Raw genomic sequence first — 6,000 nt, forward strand, 5'->3', positions numbered from 1 at the left:
GTTAATCACAGCCATTCTGACAAGTGTGAAGTGATATCTCATTGCAGTTTTGATTTGCATTTCCCTGATAGTTAATGACGTTGAACATCTTTTCATGTGTCTGTTGGACATCTGCATATCTTCTTTAGAGAAATGTCTGTTCAGATCTTTTGCCCATTTTTTAATTGGGTTGTTAGCTTTTTGTTGTTGAGATGTATGAGTTCTTTGTATATTTTGGATATTAACCTCTTATTAGATATATGTTTTGCAAATACCTTCTCCCAATTCTTAGGTCATCTTTTCGTTTCATTGCTGGTTTCCCTTGCTGTGTAGAAGCTTTTAAGTTTTATGTAGTCCCATTTGTTTATTTTTTCTATTGTTTCCCTTGCCCTGTCAGACATGGTACTTGAAAATATGTTGCTAACACCAATGTCAAAGAGTGAACTGCCTATGTTTTATTCTAGAAGCTTCATGGTTTCAGGTCTTTCATTCAAGTCTTTAATCCATTTTGAGTTAATTTTTGTGCATGGTGTAAGATAATGGTCTACTTTCATTCTTTTGCATGTGGCTGTCCAGTTGTCCCAACACCATTTAATGAAGAGATCTTCCATTCTGTGAATTTGTCTTTTTCATTTCCTTTCTGTCTGTTTTTCTTCTTGTGTTTTGAATCTCTTCTATTAGATGTTATGTATTCTTTATGAATCATTGAATTAAAATTACATTACTTCATATATTATGTAAGAATTTACAGCAGTATAATACTATTTCTCCTTTTTCCTGTTCTTCATGCTATGGTTGACATATATTTTACTCGTCTTGTCATACACCACATAATACAATATTCCCATTCAACTTTAATAAGTCTATCGTCTTTAGAAAAATTTAAGGAAAGAAAGGAAGCCATTTTTTACATATTTTACCCACCTATTTACTATTTCTGGCCTTCTTCATTATTTTCTGTGGTTGTGAATTTCCGTCTGGTACTTTTTCTTTTTGGCCTAAATGATTTCCTTTAGCAGTTCTTGTGGTGTGGTTCTGCTAGTGACCAATTCTCAGCACTCTGTTTTCTGAATATTTTTAAATTTTGCATTCATTTTTGAAAGATAATTCCACTGTGCATGGAATTCTAGGTTGGCAGGTGTTTTTCTTTTATCACTTTTTCATAATAATTTTTTCATTGTCCTCAGACCTCTACTGTTTCTGATAAAAAGTTGGTTACAATTCTTATCATTATTTGTCTGAAGGTAATGTGTCTTTCTTCTCTTTAAAAAAATTATTCTTTAAGAATTTCTCTTATCCTTTGTTTTCAGAAGTTTTATTATGATGTGCCTAGGCATGGTTTTCTTTGTATCTATCCTTTTTAGAGTTTGTTGAGTTCCTTGGATCTCTGGAATGATGTTTTAAACCAAATTTGGTAAAATTTCAACCAATATATCTTTAAACATATTTTCTTCTCCACTGTCTCTCTTCTCACTCTAGGGCTTTAAGTATAAATATTTTAAATTTCTTGATACTGTCCCACAGGTCATTAAGGCTCTGTTATTCTTTCTTGTTCTTCAATTTTCCTTCCTTCTGTAGTTCAGTTTACATATTTTTTATTGATGTCATCAGTGTAACAGAGTTTTTCTTCTGCTCTAACTTTTTTTTTTTTTTAAAGATTTTTATTTTTTCCTTTTTCTCCCCAAAGCCCCCCGGTACATAGTTGTGTATTCTTCATTGTGGGTTCTTAGTTGTGGCATGTGGGATGCTGCCTCAGCGTGGTCTGATGAGCAGTGCCATGTCCGCGCCCAGGATTCGAACCAACGAAACACTGGGCCGCCTGCAGCGGAGCGCGCGAACTTAACCACTCGGCCATGGGGCCAGCCCCTGCTCTAACTTTTTATAATTCCCATTTGATGGATATTTTATTTAATACAGTTTATTTCACTTCTAGGATTTCCACCTGGTCCTTTTTCAGGGTTCTATGTTTCTCCTGAAATTCCCCATTCCTTCACTGGTTACATCTATTTTTTCCTATTGATTTAAAAAAATATGTTTCTAATAATTTTAAGGTTCTTGTCTACTAATTCCACAGTCTAGGTCATTCAGAGCTCTTTATCTATTAACTGTTATTTAAAAATTTTTATTAATTTAATATGGATCACATTTTCCTGTTTCTTCACACTTCTAGTAATTTTTGGTTATATGCCAGACATTGTCAATGATACATTGTATTAACTGTGGATTCTGTAATCTTTCTCTAAGGTATGTTGAGTTTTTTTCTAGCAGGCAGTTAAATTACAGATGGATCACCTTGATCCTATAGAGGCTTGGTTTTAGGCTTTGTTACAGAAGACTTTTTTTGTGTTTTCTCCTAGTGCCAGGGCATAGCTGTTAGTCCTGGGTTCTGGCCCTTATTCTCAAGACCCGACCCTTGAGGTTTCAATGGAAAGACCAAGGTACTTACTAAACCTTTCAACGTGGCATGATTTGAACTCCAAACTCAGTTTACCTACCACTGAGTAATTGCTCAAATCTTTGCTCATCTCTTTAAAGTTCTCAGAGTGGCTTTCTGATGGGCATCCTGGAGTCTTGTCATGTGCATACATACTTTAGGACTCAGTCAAGCATTTGAAGGAAGTCAGTATTCAGATTTTGGAACTCATTTCTCTGTGACTCCCTCCTTCCTGGAATTTCCTCTTCAATTTCCAGCTACCATTGTAAGAACCCTAAAAATTATCCACCAACTCCTCAAACCAGTGAGACTGCTGTTTTCTGCTTTAGCTCTATTCCCCTTGCATTGTGCAGACCAAGGAGTTCTCTCAAGGGAAATGCCAATTAAATGTGATATCTTACCCAGCATGTTTCCCTTCTTTCAAGACTGTGTCTCCTCCAGTTTTGGCCTGCTTTTGGTTGCTTTTCAGTGCCTTGAAACATTTGTTATTTTTTCTGATATTTTGTCCAAAACTTATAACTGTTTCCAGCAGAAAAGTCGTCCAATACCAGCTACTCTGCTATTAAATCAAAAGTCCAACACTGGCTTACTCTTAAGAATGAGGAAGAATTTTTCCAGACATCTTTGGCAAGTTGTCCTAATCGTTCATTGGCTAGAATTGGGTCACATATTCTTTCCTAAAGATTCTGAGATTGTTCTTGTAGCAATGAGCATTAATTAACAATGAGAAATAATTCCTGCAGCCATGAGTGGAGTTAGCTTCCTCTGAGGCAAGGAACTGCATGGAGCATGGAGGATAAGGATAAATACATGAACAAAATCAGAATTTTGTTAGGAAGAAAAAGAGAGGACATTTCATAGAGAGGAGAGAGAGTAGAAGAGAGGAGGGCTAGACAAGTGGTTCTCAACCCTTGCTATAAATCAAAATCATCCTTTTAAAATACCAATAAAAATCCAGTGTCTTCTGGACCCACTGGGGTCAGAGGTTGGGTCTCTGAGGCTCTAGGTGGCCCTGCTGCCATGGCTTTGGATGATCCCACCCCTGTGGGAGCTCTGTGCTTGAAGCTCCCATTGCAGCGCTGGTGGCTCCTTCGGGCTTGTGGGTGTGGCCCCACCCCCATGACTGTGCTGGGCATTGCTCTAACTGGGCACTCTCTGCAGTGGCCCCCTACTTGGGGACAGAGCTGTCTTGAAGCTTTTTCGTATGGGCACTAATCCCATTCATGAGGTCTCTGCTTTCATGACCTAATCACCTCCTAAAGTCCCACCTCCTAATACCGTCATACTGAGTATTAGGCTTCAACATATGAATTTGGGAAGGATACACACATTCAGACCATAGCCCCATGGAACTTGTTTGAAATGAAAATTCCTGGGCTTGATCCTAGCAATTCAGATTCATTAGGTCTAGAATGAAGTCTAGGAATCTGTTTTTTTAACAAATTCACCATGTGGCTCTGAGGCAGAATCTTTTTAAAGAAGAGGAGCCCTTTTTAACCATTCACAAAATCTTCTCTGCACACATGTGTATTCAAGGACCCCTGGCTCCTCTGTCACCCTCCGGGGCCTGCAGCCTTCAAGTTGGAGACTACTCGTGGAGTCTGCATTACTGAAGGGATACATAGGTCCACACACAACACTAGAAGGATCCACAGGAATATCCACATGGGACAATGGATGGGTACAAAGTGGTGACAACATGAGACAAAAGGAAAAACACTGGTACATTAGACAGTGAAGAGACACATGAAATTGTTCACAGGGGACATTAAGGGACACATAAGGACATCCATGTAGATAATGGAGGGGCACACAGGTCCATGCAGGACATGGAAAGGCCACATAGGAGTGTCCCCATGAGACACTGAAAGGTAATATGTATCCAAAAGGGGCTCTGAAGGGGCACAAGGGTTCTTGTGAGACACTGAGGGAGAAAGGCTTGGCAGCCAAGGGGTTGAGAGAATGCCACTGAGACTCTGATTAACTGGGGCAAGGGCACCAAGAAGGAGAAGAAAGGCTGAATGAGCCAATACTGCTCAGAGATCCCTGTGATGCAACCTAGAAAGAAGGAGCCTGAGTTTGTGAGCTCCTAGGAGGCGGGAACCTTGTTGTATGCATTACTGCATCATTAAGATCTAGCACAGTGCTGGCCCATAGTATGCACTCCATACATAGGGTGATCAAATAGTTTATCTCCCAGACTGCGTTCTTCTTGGTAGTAAAAGAGGGTGCCATTAATAACTATGCCAGGAAAAAAGGCAAAACCAGGACAATTCTAGATAAACTGGAAAGTACATTTTTCCTACTAATAAATCTTGAATAAATAGATGAGTGGGTGAATGAGAATGTTTCTTTTTTTTTTAAAGATTGGCACCTGTGCTAACATCTCCTGCCAATCTTCCTTTTTTCTTCTTCTTCTTCTTCCCAAAGGCCCCCAGAACATAGTTGTATATCCTAGTTGCGGGTCTTTCTGGCTGTGCTATGTGGGATGCCGCCTCAGTGTGGCCTGATGAGAGTTGCCATGTCCGCACCCAGGATCCAAACCAGCAAAACCCTGGGCCACCAAGCGGAGCACGCGAACTTAACCACTCTGCCATGGGGCTGGCCCAGAATGTTTCTTTTTAAGTGGAATTATTGACTGACAGTACCAAAAAAATGCCACCAACTGACATTTCAGACAGGAAGAAAGATCTCAAAGGTGATAAAGTTGTGCCATTGAGGGTAGGAGTGGCTGCTAACTTTGTGTAAAGTAGGTTTTGTGGTCTTTGATGAGAAGAGCACAGCAGAGGATGGCTACAGCGTTCTTCCGGCAGCTGTAGGTGCTCATCAGACCCTGAGTTCTCAATAAAATTTGCTCTTTTGTGATGATTGGGGGTGGGGTGTGATGGCGATAGGGGCAGGGGGCTAGCACAACCCCCATACCAGCTCTGGGAGCTACTATGAATGGAGAGTTAGGGTCAGCTCAGTCCCCCAGGGAGCCCTCATTAGCTGTGCTGGGCAGGTGAGGACTTTCGTCTCCTCTGCGAAGAGAAGCTGAGAGGAGCTCTGATGGGGGAGGGCCTTAGGGAGCAGGAAGCACAACGACTCTTCCTGAGCACAGCCTCTAGGGGTGGCACCTTCACACTAATTATAGAGAAGTGTGATGCTTGTGAAACAGTAATATATATTTAAAAAGATACGAGCAGAAGCAGCATGAAGGCTAAACCATCAGGCCTTCTGAGGAAGTAGCTCTGTGCTTGACTCTCCCCACCCCAGCAGGTGCCAGCCCCAGCCCTGGACCCCATGCTGTCCCTCCTGTGGGAAGGTTGAACCTGGCCCTGCCCCTGCTCTGCTGGCAGCCCTCTTCTGTCTGCATTTAAGAGATGATCTTCTGCAGAAGAGCGGGAAAGCCATAGACTTTGAGAACAGGAAAAGATCAAGCAGAACCATAAGGCTGTTCAAGTGTGGTTGTGCATCTCAGAAGGAGATCTCATGAGCTGTGTGCTCTTGGGCAGGCCAGTTAGCTTCTCTGATCCAAGTTTCTCTTCTGTGAAGTCGGGATTCTAACAGCTATGTGGCATTTGGAGTACCTGAGGATGAACATGACT

This window comes from Equus caballus, chromosome 19 (genome assembly GCF_041296265.1).
Source record: "Equus caballus isolate H_3958 breed thoroughbred chromosome 19, TB-T2T, whole genome shotgun sequence".
In the NCBI taxonomy this organism is placed as follows: Eukaryota; Metazoa; Chordata; class Mammalia; order Perissodactyla; family Equidae; genus Equus; species Equus caballus.